This window comes from Octodon degus, unplaced genomic scaffold (genome assembly GCF_000260255.1).
Source record: "Octodon degus isolate 3935 unplaced genomic scaffold, OctDeg1.0 scaffold00043, whole genome shotgun sequence".
Taxonomy (NCBI): Eukaryota; Metazoa; Chordata; class Mammalia; order Rodentia; family Octodontidae; genus Octodon; species Octodon degus.
Window position 1 is genome coordinate 1,250,469 of NW_004524619.1, and position 24,854 is coordinate 1,275,322.

The following is a 24,854-nucleotide window of genomic DNA, read 5'->3' on the forward strand; positions in this document are numbered from 1 at the left end:
CGTAGACTCATTATCGAATACACACACCAAAGAAAGGATGTACATAGAGGCCATAGAGAATTTAAAAGATTTATTTATGATGTATTACTGTAATTTTTAATTTAGACATGCAAATTTTTTAATTTGCACCGACTGCTTTGCCTTAATGGTTTTGATTAATACTTGGAGGTAGTGTTTGTGAAAGAGATTTATACTGTGATTCATCTGCAAAATAATCAAATCATTACCAGCTAATGACAAAGCTGTGAAAAATGATATAGATATTGTGTAACTTCCAGCTATGGCTGAGCACGTGGAGGTGCCCAACCCTTCCAGCAAATGTGGACTTGTGTTAATAACTGCTCGGAAGTTCGCTCTAGGTCCGCTCTAATTTGGCAACACAAAACATTGATCTTAATAAAGCTGTCTGATAAAAGGAGCAGTGATTAACATCCCGAACCCTCCGTTCTGCTTCTCATGCCAAGGTCCTATTTTTTTTTTTTTTTTTTTTTTTTCCAGGAATGAAATTCCAGTGCACTTCCTGCTTATCGCTCCAGCTCCATCTCACCTCAGCCCTCTGTGGCTCTCCAGATAAGGCTGCCGACGGTCTGTGGGGGTGGAGGGGGGAGCACCCCAGGCCAGAGAGCAGGGCTGGCTGCCTCAGGTGGCCATTGCTGGGGAAAGAAAATTCACTCAGAAGCCCCTTCTGAGCCAATACCCGCCCCTTCCAGAACTCAGTCACTGCTCTTTTCGCGGGTCTGAAGGACTGAATGACTCTAGTTCTCCTGCTAATCCTGAGCACATCAGCAGAGGTGGGAAGAAAGCTCCCAAGCAAGTCCAGAGTCAGCAAAACCAACCATCAAATGGTTATCAGGAAGCGGAAGAAGGCAGGAAGCAGAAAGCCACAGATAGCCCCCAGATCGCACTCAGCCCTTCTGTGACAACGTCCTCCTCCACCACATCGTCACTCATCCAAATGGCCAAGCTGGCCACATGGGCAGAGATAGATTTTACTTCCTTTTCACTCCATACTGCCACTGCCACATAACAAAATTAACACTTCTTGAAATCTTTAAAAACAAATTTAGACAATTACATTGTAACTATTGCATGTACATATCGTGCTATGTTGATGTGTGTGTATGTATTTGAAAGGATTAAATTGAGCTAATCATCTTTAGATATTTCTATCTGCCAGTTATTAGAACGCTCTATCCATACTTCACTAATCTTCACCACAAACACAGGAAAGAGATATTACTGTTATTCCCATTTTACAGATAAGTACCTTTCTCCTCGATGAGAGAAACTCAGCCTGCAACCCAGGCAACGCTTGTTTCTGGAAGCATCTCACACACTGTTCCACACCTTGTATCATTATCTGCCTGGAAGAAGGAAAAGACCTAGAGTGAGGGCCGTTAGAGGAGAAACGAGATGAGGTGCAAGCAGAGGTTTAAGAAGTAAAAGGGGGCAGGAGATACCTCTGCCACTGTTCATGCCAAAGCAGTGACATTCTTAACTCATTACGAAGAAATCCAGTTCTTTTTTATTCCGGTTCTCACACAGAGAAAGCCCAAAGAGTTGATCATCATTAATATTTCATTGAAGACCAATCCATATTTTCTGTGATGGTGACACAGACATTTCACTTCATCAGGAAGCCATTTCACAAAATTAGAAAAAGCAAAGGCGCTGTTCTGGAAAGAACCAGATGAGACCACTTATCATTATTATTTATTACTTATTGGGTGCCAACTGGGTCCCCGCTCCAGAGAGGAAGTTATAAAAGCACAGTACAGAGACAGGCAGGTCCTGGTCACTCAGTCCTAGTCCAGCGCTGGATGCATGACAACAACTTCTGTGTCATTAATTCCTGGTAACGGTGACTGCACAGAACCACAAAAGGAAGATCAGAACTCTCTGTCACTTTTCTAGATGGGAAGATAGATGAGAAGGGAGACAGTAAGTGTAATTAATTTCAACTAGCTCAGAAGAGGGAAAACTTTCAACCGTGATACCACACACTGTGTTCATGAAGACAGCCTTCCTCTCGTAGGGGACAGTGCCACCGATTCACAGACACGAGATAGGCTGTCACTGTGAGAAGAACCAAGAGGAAAATCAAGGTAACATCGTTTAGCGTCATTATTTCAGCTCCAGATGCTAATAACTTCACTACGCACGAGGCCCAGGAGAAGCAGCGTGAGCTTAGCCAATGAGCTCAAGGTAAAGTTAAAATTCAAGCCATTCAGAGAAAATCCACATGACAGGGCTTTGGCCAGCGGAGCATCTTTCATGAGTAATGAAGCTGATGTGATGAAGGAAAGGGAAACACACTTTCAGAGATAAACTTGCCGTCCAGTCATCAGGCTTTAGCTGAATAATTCTCCTTAATGCTTAGACAAATAATGTCTCTAAATTCTTGAGGATCACACTGTGTGTGTGTCTCTACCCCTCAGCTTCTGAGAAATTCTGAAGACCGGACAGAGGTAGCAGTTATAGACCAACAGAGAGAGTATAGCCTCGGTGATGGTTTCAAAGAGGGAAAATCATGACTGTGATTCCCAATAATGCTAGAAAAGGAACTGAACTGGCCTCTGTCTTCCAAGTTGAGAGACAACCTCAGATGCTTCTGTGGAAGGCTGGAGACAAGGCAGTGCTACCCACAGGTTTGACAGTCTATGTCTTTGCTGTCAGCTGATCAAAAATGTTCTGGAACCATCACCCACCCAGATCCGCCAGTCTCCCGCCTAACACAACCACAAGTGACAGCTTTTGTTATCACCAAGAATATTAGCTGTCTTTACAGAGTCTGTTTTCTGTTTCTACCAACTGTTCTGCTAGATTCAGCATGACTGCATTCATCTAAAGTCCTGGGGCCCAGGGAGATAGCTCAGGGGAATACATGCTTGCCTGGCAAGTGCAAGGTCCTGAGTTCGATCCCTGGTACCACCAAAAAAAAAAAAAAAAAAAATTCTGTTATCACACAGAATTCTCTACAATGAGGAACATATTGTATATCAACCCTATCCAATATGGAAGACCCCAGCCACATGAGCTTAGTGGTACGAATGAAATTAATCTTTCATTTTATTTACATTCTTTGAAATACAGTCCTTACTCTCAGGCTGATTTCAGATTCATAGGCTCAATCCTGCCTCAGCCTCCCCACTGGCTGAAGCCACAAGTCTGGCACACCACATCCAGTTCCTTATTTTTATTGTATGGTGTAATACCAACAAGAGCCATATGAATTTCACTAAAGCCCAACTAAAGCATGAATGGAGGGAAAAGTTTACAGAGCGCACATCACACCTCTCTCTCCAACTCCTTTGTGGCCATAGGTGACCACGTGACACAAGTCTGACCAATGAGAGGAGAGCTGGGATTGCTGGGCAGGTTTTTACCTTTCCCATTTGCCTCCTTTGCTCTGCTCTGTCTGGCTGTGCACAGCACAACCTGCACCCAGAACAACTTCTTTGAGTGCAAACACTCAAGGTCAGCAAAGCAGGAAGTGGGACAAGGGCTCAGACTCTGGCAGTTTTGCAAGCCATCACACTCATCCTAGATCACCAACCCAGGGGTGTCCGCAGCTTGTGATGAGGAAAACCCTCAGCTGCTCAAACTGTTTTTTGCCTATTTTTCTGGACCTAGAAATAAACACATTATTTCTACTGTCAATAACGAAATATTAGCACATGTTGCCATGTTACCTATAGAACTGGTATAAAGTCAGATTATAATAGTTGAGCTTAGCCTCTGTACCTACCCATACTCACCATTATCCATGGGGCCAGCCCAGGACATACTGTGAAGCAGGGGAACAGATTTGTCCAACTACTGGGCCAGCGAGATAACTTAGTGAGCTAAAGCCCCTGCATAGGCAAGCTTAGGCAGGCACAGGGAACTGCGGTTCGATCCCCAGCACCACATGCCACACCAGCCCCACCCTCAGGGCAGGGTGAGCTGACCCCCTCCTCCACAACAAAAAGAACTAAATGATTTTATCCAACCATCTACTAGTCGTCACCTGGCTTCCCTTGTCCATGTTCTGCTTCTTTCCTGTATGTTTCTCTTTCCACTCCTCACTCAACAGCTTTCCTGTTATTATTATTCATTATGTTTGTGATACATCCTTAAAGCTGGGGCACGGAGAAAGAGCCAAGCGGGATGCCATAGACAAAAGGCATAAAGTACCACAAGGGAGGGAAAAGAAGGTGTGTGGATTAGAAGAGTTTCATTTCCATTAAAAATACTTCCAGTAAGTAGTTTTCTACCATGTGCCTAGACAACTGCTCTCTGATCGAACTTCTGAGATCTTGTTCATTCTTCTTGTTTCTCCCTAATGCCTATTAACTTGGCATCTAGCACATGTAAACCTTTGCTCGGCCCTGAGATGTATAGTGTTACCTCTAATCTGCAGAAAAAAACCCAGCAAGTAAAGTTCTCCATGAACTTGGGGACAGGTTCCCTGCAAGCTATATATAATCACAGCCTTTCACTAAATTTTTTGAAAAGTCTCCCTCTTTTATGGCTGACAATTGCATTTATCATTGCCATTATAAAGATAAGGAAAATGAGGGTTGCAGAGCAAAACTACTTTGCCCATATTAACGGTAGTGCCAGGCTTTGAACCTGGAAATTTTGGCTGCACAATTCTAAGGTGTTTCCATTTGAAAGAGCATGAGACTTGGGTTATAGTCCCTCGTGTGACCCTACCCAGTCATAGCCCCTGGAATTTCAAGTGTCACCTTTCCTCCTCAGAGGAGCTCTGTGGGAGGAGAAGAGGAGGAAAGGTAACCTGATGAGAGACGCTGAGTGAGGAGAGCAGTCAGGAAGGCCAGGTTTCTGCCCCAAAGATCTCTCACCTCAATGGCCTCCAGGATTTAAAGTGTTAATGTGCTCCTAACCCTCTGAGAGGTTGTGAGGATTAACTCTTGTTTAAAACCAGTTTGTGATCTGGCACTTCAAGAAGCTTCTGGCATGTTTTCTGACCCCTCCCATTTTTCCTCCTTCAATCATCACTTCTGAAAAGTACATGGAGCAATAAATGCAATAGAGTGAAAAAACGGCTTTAGGAAGCTGAGAGTTGAAAGCAGAGGAAGGTAGAATGGAAAGGGCAGGATAGATGGCGCTAAAATTCATACACTATGACCAGAAGCACTAGAAGAATATGTTCAATGAGCTATCTTTTTCCTTAGACACTCGATGCAACATGGAAGGCTTTCTCCCAGTCCCATCTATCCCATCCCAAGGAAGAAAAGCGAGTGTAACTTCTGAGAAGTGCTTCTCAGGGGTGAAGTTTAGATACAGTCTTGCCTTCTGCTTTTTCCTGCTGTAGATCTTTCCCCTGAAAATGAAGTCAGTCCTGGGCTGTTGGGTTGTTTGGACTTAGATGCAGCCATGAGCTGAACTATTTTTTAATGAAAGCGTTCGGCAAGCAGCAGCCTTTCCTACATCTTTGCTTATCTGTTTGACTGTGACATCAGACTGTCCCTATTCATCACCAAAATATGAAGGTAGAAAAAAATATAAGGGCAAACTCTTTTAGGGGTCAACCCAACATGAAAGTATCCTAAAGTAGTATTTATTTATTTATTTATTTATTTATTTTAGGGAAAGGTGTACAGGGTGTTAAGGGTCTCACTACCAGATCGGACTCGTACTGATTCTCCTGTTCACAGCCTCCCAAGAGCTAGGATTACAGGCTTGCGCCACCACACCCAGTCTCAATTGTCTCAGTGTGCCCTGAGGACAGGGCCAGCATGGCAGGCCCAGGGATCAAACTCTCAGGCCCTGTGCCTGCCCCCAGGAACTTTAATCCACTGAGCTGTTTGGCCAGCCCTCCAAAGTAGTGTTTAAGGAAAGAGAGATTCAGGGACAGACACAGCCAGGAATGTTCTTCAGATCCCCATACTGCATCTATTGACAGCCTTTCACTTAATTTGTTGGCAGTTTTCCTTCTTGTGTTCCACCGATCTCATTTCTATCCCCAACAGAGAATTGTTACCCTGCAGTCATCGACTAGGAAACAAATATCTGTGCTCCCAGACACAGAGAGAAGTATAAACAGGAGGAAAGAAAGGGTTTCTTTCCTCCTGTTCACAACGTGACAAATGTCATTTCCAGGACTTACAGTACCTTGTATTCTTTTTACCATGATCTTTCAATCCATCTGAGTAAGATAAATACAAAATTAATCATTGAACAGATGTTTACCAAAGATCTTCTACATGCTGCCATATAGGAGAGGCTCTGTAAACACTCCTGAATTAAGAGCTGAGGGACAGAAACGAAATGTCTTGAATTTAAGATTCAGGTATTCACAGCTAATTATGGAGATAAGACCAACTAACTGGGAGGCTGAAGACTTAGGAAAGAACCATCGGGAAACCTAGTGCAGAGGCATGATTCTTCTTTAGGCGAGGTGGGAGCTGGCCAGGTTTGACCAAAGAGCACACATCCTGGTGCTCAGTCTGTGCACTGCACAATGGAATTGGCCAAGAATGAGTAGATGCCAAAATTCAGCTTACTCTGCCTGCCAAGCTGAGAGACCCTGGGCTGCATCTGCCCAGATGTGATTGCTTTGACGGCCTACAGTTGTATAGTGTGTGCTGGCAGAGGCTTGTTTTCTTCACCGAAAAGACAACATCCCTACGTCTTGTTCCTTCTTCACATACAGTCATGAGGCACAGCGTGGCCCACAAGAAGGGAGAATCGCTGCAATACCACTCTCAATTGGTGGATTAAATAAAATATTGTAGCATTGATTTTTTGAGCGCTAAACTATCCAGAGATGTTGCTGGTGTCTATTTAGTAGAACTGCCAAAAAACATTTAATTTTTTCCTACAAAACACACCCAGAAAATTGAACAAATTTCATCAAAATGTTTAAGTGCCAGAAATGATTCCAATCTAATAAAGCATTAAGGCCTCGTGTTGTCTGCACTGCACATGTGGCAGACCTCCATAAACGACACGGTTGGAACCTGGTTTTTAATTCTTTTGCACAAAATCACCAATTTAGGTCCTGCTGGGAAACCTTTTGGAAGGGTCTTTTTGTAAATAAAGCAACCAATTTCTTAAAATAAAGTTGGCCCTGAGTGGTTCCTTCGGGGTCTGAGCGGAATCTTTGCTGATCAGACACTGAGGCAGGCCTGCACCGTCAGCTGTGGTGACAGAATCTGTTGGTACACGCTGGCGCTCTGAGTGACAGCAGTGTGTAATCACAGAGACACACAGGGACACATCAGAAGGCAAGAACACAGAAATAGGCAGCAGAACTGGGAGCTCGGATGGACCTCTGGGCAAAACACTTTGAAACTGCCATTTTGCAAAGCCTGGACATCTTGGGCTTTGTGCTTGGAATCTACAGTTGGGAGGGCGAGAGAGAGAAGAGTTAGTTTCTATGGCGTGCATCCTCCACTCCAGGTGCAGTAGCCTTTGCTTGGTCCTGGCATCAATCTCTCATAGTCACAATATAATGTCTAATGTCGCTTGTATTATTCCCAATTACAGATGGAAAAACCAAATCTGAAGAGGCAGAAAGGCCTGCTCGAGGCTGTACTATTAAGAAACCATAGAGGCAGAGCTCAAATCCAAGTCTTTCAGATGCTAATGCCCACACATTCCCACTTCCTCAGTTTCCAGCTCATGCGCCATTGGGGAGTACTCTTCCTTCTGGTCTGAGGTGGACACCTCCTCTGCTGGATTCTAAGTATTTTGGCTGAAGTGTCTTTTGGCAGAGGCTCATGCACCTCACCAAAAAGAGGTCGGTCTTTCTTAGTCAGAAAGACGCTTCCAGTGTAAAGTGAGTCTGGGTTCAGTTAGACAAGAATACAAGGCGTAGTTTTATAATCAAAATTTTGGGCCATGGCAGTAGGGGCAGAATACTAGTGAATATGAAGTTTAAGCATGCATCTAGCCTCCAAGATCTGTCCCAGCAGCCTCTCTACATTCACACAAGATAGAAGTTGAGGCAAGGCACAAGCACACACAACACCTGCCATCCCCTGAAAGTGTCAACTGGCAATGACAACCAGCTTCTCCCCTCTGAGCAAAAGAGAAAATTTACAAGAAGGCCAGTGGTGTTCTCTGAGGGGAGTAAACCCAGTTTATGTAAACCTGAAAGATCAGTTAGAGTTCCCAGAATTCACCCCCAGAGTGTGCCCTTGAAGTTACCAATTGAGGGACTGTGAGAAACAGTATAAATGAACTCAAAACAAAACAAGACTCACCTGATTACGAGTTTCATTATGAACCTGGGGTTTTTTTAGTACTGGTGATGTCACTGTGCTTTGAAACTTGGGAAGGGTGGGGGTGGTGTCTCTGCTCAACACTCAGGTGAGCTTGGAGCGTGCTGCGGGCCTCCCCATCAGCATCACAGAAAACCAGCTTCCCTCTCCAGACCCTCTCAGTTTTCTCATCCACCCCCGCCCATGAACAACAGCACGGACTGCATATATTATGAAGAAAAGAGGCGTCTTGGTGGGCTTGTGCATCATTCTAGTCTTTAGATCTTGAGGCCACATCTGCTGATAACCTTCTTTGCTGGTAAGGAGGTGGCATAGGTCATCACACAGTCAGAGACAGGGAACGTATGCCAGGCCTAGTCAAACTGGCTTTTATGGCAGACCTTCTCTAGAGCTAAATCTATTAACTCATTAAACATGTGAGTGGATTAATTCATCCTAATAGGACTGAGTCCTAATCATCTCTAAAGTTTCCACCTGATCCTACTTCTTTTTTTTTTTTAATTTTTTTTTATTTATTATTTGAGAGAGAGAGAGAGAGAGAGAGAGAGAGAGAGAGAGAGGTGTGTGTGTGGCCAGCTCAGCCCACCAGGGGGCGGGGCCGGCTGGCATGTGGTGCTGGGGGATTGAACCACGGTCCCTGATGCCTTGCCAAGCTTGTTCTAAGTAGGTGCTTTAGACCACTGAGCCATCTCTCCAGCCCTGATCCTACTTCTTAATATCTCCTAAAGATATTGACTTTCAACATGGGTTTTGAGGAGGCAAACCAGTGTTATTTTCAAAGGTAGCTACTGTAAAAAACCTGACTGCATAATCCTTGTGAATGCTCCAACTGTCCACTGTTATCAGAAAGCTCCAAGACTCAGGCCAGTCTCCATCTTCAATGCACAATTTAAACTTGGAGTACACATGTTCTAAGCATCGTCTGCAGCATTGGGCTCCCTTGGGAAGCCTATTTTTTTTTAATGCAAAATCTCAAGTTTCATTCCAGATCCAGTGGTGTGTCATCTGCATTTTCTAACATTCGCACAGGATCCCTACACATATTAAAGTTGGAGAAATTCTGTGATCAGTTAGTGGTTCTTGAAGTGTATCTCTAGAACCAGTAACACAAGCACCCCCAGGAAGCTTGTTACTGAGGAAGAATCTTACCTGTCCTGAGTCAGAATTTCCATCTTACTGGATCCCCAGGTGAGCTGCACCTAACTTGTAGCTGTGAAAGCATTCTTTTGGCATTGGGCACTCCTGGTTACAGTCTTGGCACCTCCACTGACTAGCTATAATCTTAGACAAAGAACATAAACTCTTGGAGTTTCAGTTTACTTTAACAATAAAATAGGCTAATAGACTTTCACTCAGGAAATTCAAAGGGATTAAATTAGGTCATGTAGGCAAAGTTCTTAGCACATGGCTAACACATATTAAGCACTTAGTAAATAGTTGCCCTTAGCTTTTGCCATTTGTTTCTTTTCTCCTTGTCAGTCATTCTCTATCCTCTAGATATTTCCATTAGGCCTTCCTGGGTCCCTTCTAGTCTCAACATGCTCTGACGTGACAATTGGTTCATTTTTCTTAAAACTGCTATGTAGCCACTAATCCAACCCCTGAAACTGTAATAGAAACAAAATTGGATTAAGAATTTGTTTTGCATCTACACCTAGTCTTCTCTTCTCACTGAGTTCAGTTTTGTCTCCAATAGAGGACAGACCCCACATTTCTGGGAAGCACCTACCACATAACCCACCATCAGCTAACCACAGAGGAGAAACAAAGTCCCCACCCTCATGGAGCCCCCTTTTCTAACCAGGTAGACTGACAAACAAATATATAATAGAATTATAAGTATTGCAACAAATTGCAAATGAGAATCATATAAACATAACTAGAAGCATAACGAACTTAGGTGGTTCTTACAGAGGTGTGGAGGTGGAAAGAGCTTGACTTGAGATCTTTGGTTAAGTAGTGCTGTAACTCAAGAAGGACCAGGTAGGATACCAGAGTAGCAAACTCATGAACATGGGTAGTACCAATGGCTTGAATACAATTAGTCCCCTCCAAAATTCATGCTGCAATATATTTCCCACCATGATATATTAGGACTAAGACCAGGCAGAAGCTTTAAGAGGTTATCAGGGACCTTTCCTATTGAATGCATAAATCCTTTCATGCAATTAATGTGTTAATGGGTATCTCCTCCTAGGGACTAGGTTTGCTTCAAAGGCCAGTTTGGCTGGTCTTTTATCACTCCCTGCCTCTTACTATGTGATGTCCTGTGCAAACTCAGGTCTCTGCCAGCAAGGCTACAACCAGATCTCATCTTTGCTCACAACGGCAACCAAAGAAACCTCTTTATAACTTACCCCGTCCTGCCATTGCACTACTAACAGAAGAAAATGGAGTAAGACAGTAACTAAAGCAGACCTTGGCACCAACTCAACTCATGCACGAGCTCCTAATACCTAGGAAGAGTGCAGCACTATTTGTGCAAAACTATGAATGAATAAGAGAATAAAACAGGCAGCACAGAGGGACTGATGAAACACTAAACATGAAAGTGATAACCTAAGAAAAGTGCCTTATAAAAGAACCTAGGCAATTGCTCATCCAATATCTCTACTTCCTCCTGGATTTTCAAATGTTCTTGCTCTGCTGGATTTGTTGAATCTCATACAAATTTGCTGTAATCTCACATACCTTTAAAAATAGCCTCATGTGACTTCCACATTGCCTTTTAGCTATCACCCCTTTCTCTAGTATGCTTTATGACAAAATGTTGAATTGTCCTTTCTTGCTATTTTCACTTCTCTCATTTTCCTTCTTAAGAAATGAATCAAAACACATTCTATTGGCACATAGGAAGTATATATGTAATGTGTGGGTGTATCATATAGCTTGATGATAAAAAAAATACCCCACAAGCGTTCCATCCAGCACAAATATTGCAGCCTTACCAATTTCACTGGAACAACTTGTGTCTGAGTCTCCATTCCCCCCCGCCTCCACTCGCTGAAGGAAAACCTTGCTTTTTATATTCATCACTCCCTTTCTTCTCCATATAGTTTTGTCATAAATATTTATATAACTAAACACTATACTTTTTTTGTTTTATGTGAGTGTTTTACTTTCTAAGAATGGATAGTCACACAAAAATCAATCCTAACTGGACTCATCAATAGCAAAATGTCCAACATTTTAAAAGAAAAATAAAGGATAACATCTTTAGGTCTCCTAGTTGTGACCTGATGTTTTAAACAAGGCCAAAAAAGCTGTACAGAGTAAAAGAAAAAGACCAAAGCAAAACCCCTTGTTTCTACATGCACAGCCTCTTTTCCCATTACCTAGAAGATGCCACACTGCCAAGCAACTGAGCCATTAGCATCTCATCTTTCTGCGTCAAATACAGTCTTACCAGTATGTGATTCCTTTAAAATTTGCCAGAGATTTTAGAGACCTACCATAGGTCTTTACAGTGTGTTGGGTTTCCTAGGAAGCAGATTCTAATGTGTAGCATTTAGGATTTTTTTTTAAGGTGAGCTCTTAGAATCAACAACTACATAGGTCAGGAAGCCAGACTGGACCTGGCACAGCTGAGCTGAGCTATGGTTCAATAGAAGCCTCAGGTAATGCTTGGGGGAAGAGAGGGGGGTGAAGCTGCAATAGCCCTGCAGAAATATTCTAACTTAAGTCCCGGAGACTTTTATCTCAGCATCCATGCCAGCTACCAGATGCAGTTGATCTGGACAAGAAGATGCTTTTCAGCCAAGACCGTTCTTTAGGAGACAGGAATATGGCAGTGCCTATCAGCCTACTTTCAGCAGCTGGGAATATATGTTCTCATACCAAAGGGAATGCTGGTGGACATTACAGCATCCACCAAAGCCCATTATTCCTGAACCTGAGTGAGTCACATGACCCAGAATAACCCAGTGGCAAGGCACCATCAGGCATGAGGGAACCCCAGAGGAAACCCAAAAGTAGAAAACAGATCTTGGTACAGAGAAAGTTAGGAGGGCAAGTTAGGTTGCTGGTATTAAATCGTATTACACAGTACACCAGCTTCCTATCTGACTTTGAAATGCTTCCCAGGATCCATGAGAACCTTCCCCATAACTTGAGGCTGAACTACCCATTTAAGCGCCCTGAGTATGATCTTCCAGAACTGGACCCACAGTACTGACCACACACTGTCATCTACACAGCCACCAAAAGCTATCCTCTGTGTTAAGTTTACCCAGAATTTAGTAATCTGATAATCTACAAAGATGTTATTTTCTTTCCAACATGAATAAAAATGTTGAATCATCTCAGAAAATAAAATTTTATACTTTGACTTATCAGGTAGGAGAGTAGCCCTGGGCTAAGGACAGTAACCTCAACTTTCTAGTATTTTGACTCATAATCAAAGCTAGGCTTCAAATGAAACCCTGTACCACAGGTTGTTAGTAGCAGGAGGGTCTCAGAAAGGCAGGCTAAGTCTCAAGCAAGTTTGGAGTAGGTTGTCATAGAGTGCATAGAGCACGGTGCTGTATGAGCAGCACCACCCTAACAGAGAGTTGAAATTATTAAAGTGAGAATATCTTAAGTGACCAAAAAGATTATATATATATATATATATATATATATATAGTCACCACGAAGTAGCCTGCCTTCCCCTTATGCTGACTTGACATTGTTTCAGGATAGAAGAACAGGTACAAATAACTGCAAATAAATACGGAGAGAATAAAATAACTCATCTTAATTATTCTCGAGACTGGCAGTGTTCAGTTACCAGCACAGGTGTAGGACATGAATAGACTTCTACTTAAACCTGGAGGAAGATCTTTCAAATCCACTTGGGAAATCCTACCTGTCACCTGAATAGCCACAGTACATATTCACTTATTAAGAGATCTGGAAGTCCTGTATCAAGTAAACGTGGTCCATGTTGCTGGACTGTGCAAGGGGCTAGTCCAGAAGATATTCACCCGTATGACATCCCTTAACCACTTGCCAAACTAGTGTATGGAGAATATAGTTTGCAAAATGCTGAACTAAGCTATCTGTTTATAGGGATCAGTAGCCTAGGGATCAGAGAGGAAAGGGGACTCTCCTTAGGTCACTACCTTGTTATTGGTACAGAGACAGGGCAAGAACCCTGCCTCCGTAGCCTTTGGATTGAAGTGCTTCTTAATTCACTAAATACTGGGAAGGAAACCAGATATTTTCCCCAGTACTGGAGATTGAATTCTAGGTCTTCACCATGAGTTACATTCCCAGTCATATTTTTTTTATTAAGTATTTTGAGACAGACACTTGCTAAGTCACTAAATTGCCCACAGTGGGCTCAAACTTGTTCCTACCGCAGCCTCCCACAGTGATGAGACAGGAAGGCACCAGCACTGCTGCCTCAGGCTTTCTAGTTATAATCTAGCAGTTGATTGAGGGTTGATCTAAGAGATGACTACAAAATTAATCTTATACAAAAAAGGTTTTCTTAAAATTATTTATAAAATTATGTATAGTGTTACTAGGGGTTTTATTTATTGAGTACTTCTAAGCCAATCTGAGAGGGGAAGCAGGGAAAAACATAGTCTGCATAAGGCACAAGTCAAATAGTGTCTACCTGGGACCTAAGATCTAAGTGTGTTTTTTTTAGTCTTTGTGTGTGTGTGTATGTGTGTATGTGTATGTGTGTGTGTGTATGTGTGTGTGTGTGTGTGTGTGTGTGTGTGTGTGTGTGTGCAGGGTCTCACTACACAGCCTGGACTCTCAGTGATTCTCCTGTTTTCAGCATCCCCAGCACTAGGATTACAGGCATGCACCACCACACCTGGACTCAGTCATTGGCCCAGCATGCCAACGCGGCATGTGGTGCTGGAGAATCGAACCCCACCCCTGAGCTATCTTGCCAGCCCTCAAAGTGTGACTTCTAAGAGATTTTTACAGTTCCTCTGATAAGCTAAACAACTGAATTAGGAGTAAGGGAAGTGAGAATAAAAACAAGGAGAGGAAGAAAAAAAATGGGATACTATAGAGAGACCTCAGTGGGATGGCTGCAGAACAGGCTCCTGGGAGAGAAATCACCACCTATCCATGATGTAGTCTAGGCAAGGAATGGTGCTTCCCAGTGTGAAATGTCCCCAGGAGATCGTCTACATTAACCCTGTCCACTTGCTTGTCTTGGGAGCTGCCTAGAGGATTACTAAGCGCATTTCTCCCTGTGCCGGATGGATCACCAAGAGGTGTGACTGTGGTTCCTATGCGTAGTCCCTCACACCTTCCTCTCCAGCACTGCTCCCCTGCTCTGCCTCTGGCCACTATAAGTGAAGCAGCTTTCCTGCACAATGCTCTTCTGCCATGTTCCTAACTTGGAGTCAGCCAATTGGACTGACTCCCCTGAAACTGTAAGCCACATCAAACTTCTCCTCAGTCATATGTGTTAGACATTGGGTCCCAGCACCAGGAAAGTATGTAGTATATCTTCTGTGACATGCCTTCCATCCTTCTGTGCTCCCAAGGTACCTAGGTAAAGAGTGATAAACTGGCTAAATAAGCACCAACCCTGGACCAGGCTACCTTGGTGATTAAATAAGGGCTGAGGTCATATTTGGGCAAATAGAGCTGATGCTCTCAGAACAGAAGGCGTCAGGAGTCAGATGCATCGAAGCAGAGCCTGAAGAACTGAAAGCAAGCAAGAACTGAACTACATCTCTAGGCACCTGAGAGTCCTCAAATATGTCAGAGAAAGGACTGAACTTCTTTATTCAAAGGAGAACAGTGTCTCAAATTAGTTTACGTGAACATTTAGGTAAAAAAGGAACCAGAAAGCTAAACTAGACACTTCAGTGACACAGTGAGCTCGGGACAAGAAGCATCATGTGAGGAAATAATTCAACACTCCCAATTCCTTTTCATTAGACATACTGGGCCTGGCTCCTTTACTCCACCTATCCACAAAGCTCCCAGGTTCTTACTGGTGTTTTCTTGTGTCCAGAGTGCATTCAGCTAGCCTATTATTCACCAAAGCAGCAAGTAACAAGGTCAATTCCCAGCAACTAGGAAGCTGGTCCTCTTCGACTTTCTAAAAGAAACACCGCAAGTTTAGGTGGCAAGACCCATTGAGAATAGGCCCAGAGAAGACAAAGAAAATGTACGCATTCAGTTTGCACGACTGAAATTCTAAGATCTCAAAATTAGAAGTTTTGTAAAGCTAAGGAATTACATCGCAGCCTTCTAGTCGGCCTAACGCCTCCCCTCCCACAGTGCTGGTGTAACACTTTTGATTTAAGTTTTAATTCCAAGTAGCCTAAAAGTATCTTAAATCACTGTGCATTTCTCTACTTTTCAGCACTTTTCTCCTACTCACGGCGTGTTGAATTCAATATTTCCTGGTGGTGACTCACATTTAAAGCCTCTTCTCACTACGAAGAAGGGCTTGGCTCATCTGTGCAGGACACAACCAAGTTTTCTCTCCCACCAACATTCAGTAACTCTGACTGCATATCCGGCAGCATCCTGGCGTTCAGATTCATCCTTTGCTACTACGTCAGGAGACACCTGAATGCTTCATTTCTAAAGTTTCCTTTTATGGGGCCCGCAGCTCAATCTCTGTGAACCAGTCAGTTGGATCTCAGCATGCGGGAGATTTTGAGGGTACATGGCACCCACATCACAAGCATCAGAAGTTCTGGCCCAGATAATTTTGATGCTGATTCCAGCCTATTCCTTCCTAAGCAGAAAGACTTAGACTCTTTCTCCAAGCTGATAGCCATGTCACTGCTTCTTTAGCAAGTGAGTCCAAGCAAAGGTCAAAATCAGACGGCGTTATGATTTATGTCTAGGTTCCCCCGCTCCCAAAGCCTCATGCAATCATGGAGAGGCTTCTAGAGTTTGTGATTAATTCTTAATCCAGAGGTAGGATTATGGGTGTGAGTGCCACACCCACAGGGGGGCAGATAATCTGCATGCAAACATAAGAAGGGGGAAAATGCTAGGTAGCTGCCCCTCCCTTTGTTCTTTGCTGTTTTCTGCCTCCATGAAAGGCTGCCCTCTGCCATGTACCACTTTGCCTTGGAGCTAGGTATGAACTGAAACCTCCCCTGACTGTCAGCTAAATAAACTTTTCCTTTCTTCATTTTGGGTGTTGAGTATTTTGTCCCAGCAATGAGAGAAGAGCAACAGAGATGGATGACAATGTCCCACATATTCCCACAGAGGCCATCTGTAGTGCTTTCTCCCTGAATAGCATGCTCTCTATAAACACAGCCATTAGAGATTAGCCTGACACTCGAATCAGTGTTTCCTGTTTCAAAGACTATTTGTTGTCCCCTACCAGCAAGGAGAGAGGACATTTTTAGGTAATGACATTGCTGTATTTAACTATCATTTTGGGAAGAAACTCTACTTCTTTTAGAAACAATTATAAAACCAGAGAGCTAAACTGATTTAATTATTTAGTATTTTAAGCAACTGTTAGTGTGTGGTTTATTATTACGAAGTAGTTGATGAAAAAAAGTTTCCAGACCAAAAGGCTGAAGGGTCTGTGTATTAAAAAAACTTTGCAATTTAGCTGTGTTGTATAACAAGACACATTAATTCTTCTTCCTAGCTAGAAAAAGCAAGGACAACATACAGAGCTATAGGTTTGGAAGATAATGCCAGATGAAATGTAGAGAACAATGCAGAGGAAATAGAACCATCAGAAACCATTTTCTCACCTCCTGCAGTTACAAAAAGAGAACCTTTCAGAGATGGAGGAAAACTTGTATTGGGAAATAACTGAAGTTGAAAAATAGTAGAACTTATTTCTATCCTGCAGAATTTTCTTTGTGGTCTTAATTGATCCTTTACTATCAAAGAAAACACTTCCTGACAAACATACAACCCCCCCCCCACAAAACTACTAGATTAGAACACCATACATTCCCCCCCCCAAAAAAAAAGAATACACACTAAATATCATTTGAGGACAATATGGCTTCCATAGCAAATGTTCAATCTCTACCACTGTAGCACAAAAGTCTTAGACAATACACAAATGAGCGAACTCGTTTGTGTTCCAATAAAACTTTATCTACAAAGGCAGACAAGTAATTGAGTTGGTTCCACAGGTGATAGCTTGCTGACCTTACACTAGACTACAAATTTTATGAAGGAAAAGACCTACATTACCGAGATTTGTAACATTGCAGCCACTCAATAGATATTTGTAAATGACATCAAAAAATTAGAATATGGCCCCAGCGTGATCGTTGTGTCACCTTGCTTAAGTCAATTCAACTTTTAGATCCTTGGTTTTTGAAAATATAAGGGATAGGTAATGCTTATCCTGTTCATTTCCTGGGATATCTCACAATAATATAAACCAATGAAATTGCCAACATTAGTGAGTTCTTAAAAAGTGCTATATAAAGCCAGTTGTTTTACCTACCTTTCCTCATTTACTTCTCATAACCCTGCATTATGCCAATTTTCCAAGATAGGGAATCAAACACCTAGAGTCTAAATAACTTGGATCCCACAATAAATTACCAAAAGCAAAATTCAGTCTCTACTGTCTTCCCAGTTAGACTCTATTTTCCTAATGTATTTTCCTTATACTGAAAATCAAAATGAGATATTGTCATTTTTTAATAGACTATGGGACATTTCACTATGAACAACTTATTTTGTACTTTGCTATCCAATCCTGTTGACTCTGTATGATTACGCAGCCACCGTCACTAAGGTAAAAGAAGGCAGGGATAATTGGTAAAAACCTTTTTGACACCAAATAAACGCTGACGAACTAACACAAAAAGGATAGAGGGAAATGTATTGGTGAAATAATAGACAAACCAAAGAACTAAGGAAGGGCCAAATAAAACCTTGAAATAAAAGAAGCCCTGTGCAATCGGACTTTGATAATGGAACAACAGCTCCTGAACACTCTACCTCAAAGAACCTCTGCTCATGTTTCAAATTTCCTGGAAAGAGACTCTCTTGTCCAGCTGCAACATGCATTTCCATCTTCATATTAATCAGTTATGGCTGAGGAACAAAATCTGTGGCAAGGCTGCACCACAGATGGAATAGAACCATAAAGCAGGCAGCCACACGGGAGGGATGCCAAGTTTCCTTACCATGGTCTGTCTCCAGCTGAAGCTACCTGGTACGCATCACCCTTTTAGGACATTTTGCCCTGGAAATAGGCATGCAGGTTCTTCTAATCCTTTATCATGGCCCACCCCACTCTCCAAAACACAAACAAAGGTATGGTTAAAAGTCCCAAATGCTCCTATCGCCCATGTTCAACCTTGCCCTCCTGCTACCTATCTTTTGCCACCCATCTGTCTTGTGCCAATTCATCTTTAATCTTTAGCTCACATGACCTATTGGGGATGTGCAAAAACTTTGATCACCTACCTTTGCCCACTTCACCTACTATTATAAATAAACATGTTGATAGCAAAGTCATCATGTTTGCTTATTTGAATATTTAGCTACAGCAATAACACTTATTCTCGTGACTCTGATTCTATGTGTCTTTGTGTTTCACAGTAGCTCTAGCTAAAAATGTAGGCTTAGTATCATGACTATATTTCATATAAAATGGAATCATTCTTCTTGAGTTTTGTCTTCTTTTTAATATTATTTCTACAGTAATTTTGTGGGCCTCAGTGATTGTTTCTGGTCAGCACATAACAGTCCCCTTCCCTTCTTAGGTAAAATATGCTTTTCATTTTAATCACTCTGGGAGTCAGAGCCTTTAGAAAGTATTTAGATTCATGTGAACCAAAGAAGGCAGAAAAACCTGCTTTAACTGAGATTTTTGTCTTTTTTTAAAATTTGCAGTTGCATTTTCTTGGTCAGCCCAGTCCTCCTTGATGGTGGGGCTGGTACGACATGTGGTGTTGCTGGTGGGTGGATCAGAACTTGGTTCCCTGAGCCTGCCTAAATTTGCCTAAGCAGGTGCTTTAGACTGCTGAGCTATCTCGCTGGCCCCTGTAGTTACATTTTCTATCCCTCTCTTTTCCCTCCTTTAGCCCAGAACAGCCTGCTCCTTTCTACAAGTGAATGGCTTCCACATTATACTGGAAAACAGAGCCTATAATCAGCAGAGAGCATAGGGTTTTCTGCACAGAATAACTGGACGGGGTTGGAGAGAATCTGGGATTATTTCATGCATGGTGTTGTGTGTAGCTCAGCTGTTAGTAGTTTTTCTTCAGACCTTTAAACTGTTGGGCCAAAAATAAAAATATTACTAGCTACAAATAATCACTTTGGCCTATGATCTTAAACTAATTTCTAGGCACTTTGCTAAGTATTTAATGCACATTATTTATTTATTGTTTTGAAAACTCTGGATTCGTATCACAGATGAGGACACCAAAGCTTAACAGAGTTTAAAGAAAAAAATTATGCCCCATAGATGATTAGAGAGAGCCTGGGATTTGAAGCCAGGTGGTCTGACCCAATTAATGCCTCAGCTCTAAATATCTTGTAAGATTTTTTAGTCTAACTCTGTAACTTGCTTTGGCCATTATTAGGATAAAATCATCGTCATTGATTATTAAGCTGATTGACTAGCCTTTTATATCTAGCCCTGCAAAATCCTATTTCTCTTTTCTTCATCAAAATGACTGAAAAAATAAAATTCATTTTTTTATTCAATTTTCTCTCTCTCTCTCTCTCTCTCTCTCTCTCTCTCTCTCTCTCTCTCTATTATGTGCCAGGCACTGTGTTTGGTTCTATGGTAAATATAGGAATAGCCAGTCTCTGCCTTCCTGAAGTTAGGAGAACATGACAATATTGAATGGAAATAAGAAAAGGAGAGAAGATCAAAGAATGAGAGAGAAGAAGAATCGGACCCCAAATATTACAAGTGAAGTTTACCATGCAGTAGGCAGAAATTTGCTCTGTAGACAACTTTTTCAAGTGGATTCTGGTGTCTAAGTTTTTTCCTGTAAGGATGGAAACAACTTATATCCCTATGATGTCAGCCTTTCTGAGCCACTGGATTCTGCAGAGAAATGCAGGCATCTTTTCCACAAAATGTTATAGCACGTTCTGTCTAGTTCATTTATTACTCTCCACCATTGAAGAGCAGCTTCATTACTATAGATTCTTAAAGATCATCGTGGAAAAAGGAGTGGAAGAGATTTTTAAACAAAGCAAGTATAAAGAAAATGACTACATTTTCATTTTTGGGCTAATGTATAAGACAGTACAGTACTATTAATCTAAGAAAACAATCACCTCTTTATCCTCAAAAATCTAGATTGGTTTAATTCTAGCGTGCAGTCAAATTTCATTATCATAAATACCACAGTAAAATTTTTAGGATGACACTAAGATTTTGAATGCTTTTCAATTTTCAAAAATAGACAATGAAATCATAACAGAACCCACAAATCAGTCTTCTGTATTTTAACTAAATAATGAAGGAACAAAGTGCTTACATAAGTGAATAAGAAAATCCTACCTTTTTTTCTCAGATTCACTGAGCAACATCATATAGACTAAGTCAAATTGAGATTTTTAAACTTGACTTTAATTGAAATAATTGTTGAGGTTCTAAATTGTTCCCTGGCCTCCCTCTTGTTCGCTTGACATTTGTTTTGTTTTCTTTAAATGTCTGCCTCCTTTTCACATGCCACTTGTGCCAGGTTTGGGAGAGCAAAGCTCTGGTAATTCTACAGGATGGTTGATTGCTGTATTTTGGGTGATTAGGACGGGGTTCCTGTAAGGCAACCAGGTATGTTGGTGCGTCTCTAAGTTAAACCTTCCAATCCTTGGAGGTGTTTCTCACCGCTAAAACAACAGCCCATAAACTTCGCTTTATGCAAGTAGATTCCTTTCTTTATTTGTACTCATCCACAGCCATAAAGGTTTATCTTCTGATCAGAGAAAGAGAATAAACAAAGCAACACAGGTCTTCACAAAAGAGGATGCATGATCCAAATTAACAAGGTCTTTGTTCTTTTCAGGTTAAAACGAAATAGGAAGAAAGACAAAAATAAAATTAGGACATAATGCAGGCTCTGTGCTTTTTTTGTTACTTTGATTCGTGATAAGCAAACTTCAATGTGTGTTTAAAATCTTGAGGATTTATATTATTAACCAAACAAGAATTTTTACAATCAGGGAACATTTGTCTGGTTTCCCTCTCGCCTCCGCCCTCCCTACCCATCCCCCCAACCAGCGCACACAATTTTTTGTAGAATATTTTGTTGGCTATAATTAAACTATGTGTGTTAATTAGGATTAGATTTTAAATGCACTGCTTGGGAAGTTGAAAAATACAGGATCTGAATGAGCCCAAATTGAGATGACACTTGAATTTTCGCAGATGTTTCCATAATCCTAATTTCAAATTGATTGTACTTCCTGAACAGTGAGAAGCCATTTTCAGTTATTTATTCAGACGTGTGCGCCACTTTTCCCTCTGACAGTGGGTAGAAAATATTTAGCACTTTCATTAACTCCTTCAAATAGACTGTTTTTTGAGGCAGGTTTAGTCGTTGGGGAACCAAATAAGTTCTACCTGCTCCCAGAACCTCTCCCATGGAGAGGCCCAGGCAGCAATCCGGGCTCTGGCAGTTTCTCTCCTGCCTAACCCTCACGATGGATTCAGCTGGCTTTTCATCGCTGTTGCTCGAAAGGCCAGGGGAAAAAGAGAGGGAGAAAGAGAGAGAGAGAAAAAAAAAGAAGAAGAAGAAGAAGAACTCCCCCAATTACCGGCCAGCAGCAGCCCAGAACATGCACCTATTGGTTCGCTCCAAACGATGTGTAGCACACTACGCTACGTAAGTCCATGCTTTGGACGCCACGCCAGGGCCACCTGTAAAACACATTCCCAAATAAATGGCCTGAAAAAAAGATAAGCCCCTGCCAACTGGGCGTTACTACCCAGCAGCAATCGCTGGTGTTGAAGTCTGACACCGGACTTGGAAAGCGCGTGAGGGAATTCTGAGTTTCTTACAGTTCCTTTCTCTGTTTTACTTTGTGCTCAAGCCAGAATCTAGAGTCTTCAAAAATCCTGTCTTGGAAGCCACCCCACTCCCCGATAAGTCTTCGATGTGATTGTAATTCTTCGCAGCTTTCCTGTGGGGGGCGGGGGACTGCTGAATTAGAGGCATCGTGCCTTCCTCCACCTGTAACGATTTCCCACTCAACTGTAAGACAATGGCCATGATTGATCTAATGAGGGACTGGAAAAGCCAGCTGATTGCTATAAATAGTGGAAAGCAAAAACTTGTGCTTGGCTTCCCAAAGAATCTCTCATCAACTCTGGTACCCTAACCTAAATAGGTAAGCAGTGCCTGGCAAATTAGGTGAGACATTTAAGCTTTTTCTTGGTGGGAGTTTTTATAGAGAGCAAGGAAGAAATCATGCAGAGAGAGATAACTGATGGAATATTCATGTTTTGAAGTAACGATCACACATCACATGTCATTCTACATGACCCATGCAGGCAATTTTTTTTTTCTCTTTTTAACAGAAAGCAGTTTGAATAAAATGCAAGTATATGTAAGATTAGAATGTTGGCTTTTTAAAAATGGCTGTGTGGCTTGTTTGTTTTTGGCTTTTTTAAATGGCTGTTTGGTTTGTTTGTTGGTTTGCTTATTTGTTTTTGAAGCAGGATTTCACTATGTAATTCACACAGGCCTTGAACTTACTATGCAGCCTAGGCAGGCCTCAAAATTGTAGTGATCCTCCTGTCTCAGCCTCTCAAGTGCTAGGATTATAGGGGTGTGCTACCATCTCCAGCTCTTTGATGTTTTTCAATATTTGAAGTTCAGTGGAAATAGCTTTTTTGCATCCATTTGTGTTAAAGAAATATCAAGCTGCAAAGGCGCATAAAAGTAATTCACATGACATCCTTGAAAAATTGTAATTTTTTCACTGCATTTTTAGCCTTCTGTCTGAAGCCTGGCTGCACATTCGACTCACTTGATGCCCGTACCACGTCCCTGATCAGTTGCATCAGAGCAAGGGGTTTGTAATCCCAGAATGGCTATTTTTCATTCCCTGGGTGATTTGAATAGGCAGCCAAGTTTAAGAACCAGTTGTTAAAGTGATTGATGATGTAGAGTGTGCCTAAGGAGAGTCACATGGAGAGAAAACATTCTCTCGGGCTTTCACAGAGAGCACATTGGCCAAGCAATGGCCATGACTCATCCACATGTCTGACACTGACAAAGGTTCTACAATCTGAGGTACAGGATCTCAGGATAAATCCTGAGGGGATTTCACTGAGCTTATCAGACCCAAAAGCTACAACTCTTGTTGCATAGGTCCTGCTTTACCTTGGTCTTAACCATCCAGCAGAAAAGTATAAAAATGAAATATAAGAAGTAAAGCCATGCTGTTATGTTGAGCTGTAGGGGACTCAGGTCAACAATTTCTGACATTGCCAGTCAAGCAGAAGACCCAATACTATTATGGGCTACTGGACTCTTTTAGAATATTTAGCTGAGTTTACACTCCTATAATATTCAAATAATGGAACTTCACCAAAAAAGGGGATACAGATGCATGTCCATTTTGTATCTGTGTATTCAAAGTGGTTAGGATAGATATATAGTTACATTCTCTTAATGAATAGAGTGATTTATTCTAATGGTGTTAGGAAATAGGATATCATGTCCACATCTTGTATAGCAATTAACCACTAGGAAGAATGTATGCAATGTGTTAATTATTGAAACTGTCCTACCAATTTGATTTGAAACTGTCTCATTGCTATTTGTTTATCAATAAAATTATGGGAAAAAAGAAAAGAACCAGTTGTTATGCCAGGCAGTCTACAATAATAGCTTGGAGACACTTTTTTCTCCTATCCTATATGTAGAAGAGAAACGATCGATTAAAACAGTACCTGGCTCCCTGGCTTCTCCCCTGAGAGTCACCAGAGGATTAACATTTCACCTTCAGGGAGACTCAGTGTGTCCCCCATCACTAATAGAGCCCTTCTCCTGAGGACTCACAGCAAACCCTTAGGTTCTGCAGCCTTGAATGTTGAACTGGCCCAAGGCCATCAGCTGGTAAGTGGCAGAACTAGATTCCAAATCAACCCAGTTTTTGCCTCGGAGTCTATGTTTTTCCCATGACAAAGGCCAAGATTAGATGTTCTGGGCCCCATGAGCCCAAGCCAACCCAAAGAGTTTTGTTCCATTCAAGCAAAGGTATAAAAATGTTTGAACTTGGGTGTCCATTTTCTAGATGTCAGATCTCTAGACTCCATAACCCTAGTCATTCTCTATTGTCTTCACACTGAGCACATTTTAACGATTTACATTAATATCTCTTAGCTAAGGCAGAAAGGTCCCTCTGAATTATGGTGAAGTCATACCATAATTGTACTGTAAGTGCTACCACATATTTCCAACCACCATGCCCTGAGAAATACTGTACCTCCCTATTGGTCAGATGGGAACAATTATCTCGTAAGGGAATGAAGAAGCGGGAGAGGGTCCAAGTTTAGGAGCAACATTTAATCATCCACCAAGAAGTGAGTCCTAGAACACATTTATAACAAATAGATTCATTGAAACAGGTGCTCCAGGGCTGGCCAAATAGCTCAGTGGATTAAAGCTCCTGCAAGCAAGCACAGGAGCCCGGGTTTCGATCCGCAGGCCTGCCATGCCAGCCCCGCCC

At 41.9% G+C, this 24,854-nt stretch overlaps 1 pseudogene; it reads left to right on the forward strand.

Moving 5' to 3' along the window:
* The first annotated feature begins 280 nt into the window (after positions 1-280).
* The window catches only part of LOC101561111, a 28,059-nt pseudogene continuing 3,485 nt past the window's right edge, over positions 281-24,854 (forward strand).